Source organism: Orycteropus afer, unplaced genomic scaffold (assembly GCF_000298275.1).
Source record: "Orycteropus afer afer isolate SDZICR_OR568_19922 unplaced genomic scaffold, OryAfe1.0 scaffold00206, whole genome shotgun sequence".
In the NCBI taxonomy this organism is placed as follows: Eukaryota; Metazoa; Chordata; class Mammalia; order Tubulidentata; family Orycteropodidae; genus Orycteropus; species Orycteropus afer.
In genome coordinates, this window is record NW_006921793.1 from 3461942 (window position 1) to 3462437 (window position 496).

The window sequence follows — 496 nt, forward strand, 5'->3', positions numbered from 1 at the left end:
AGAAAAATTTTCAACCAAAAATTATATACCTGGCAAAATTGTCCCTCAAATATGATGGTGAAATTAGGGGATTTCCAGATAGGCAGAAACTAAGGGAATTTGTTAAAACCAGACCAACCTTACAAGAGATACTAAAGGGAGTCCCTTGAACAGAGAACCAAAACTAGCAAATAACAACCAACCATTAATACACAAGATGACATAACCCAGAAACCACAGCTATGGACATATCCAAAGTAAAATGAGTTTACGAGATTGTAAACGAACCAAAGACATCAATTGGCAAGTGACGACAACTACAAACAAAAAGAGGGAAAAGACTGTGGAGTCACAGAATTTCTAAATGGTGAGGAAGTTAAGAGCACTGCAAGATAGAATGGACTGTTGTAACAAGTTCGTACCTCACACCATACACAAAAATGAACTCCAGATGGATCAAAGACTTAAATGTGAAACCTAAAACTATGCAATTCCTCAAGGAAAATCCAGGGGCAAA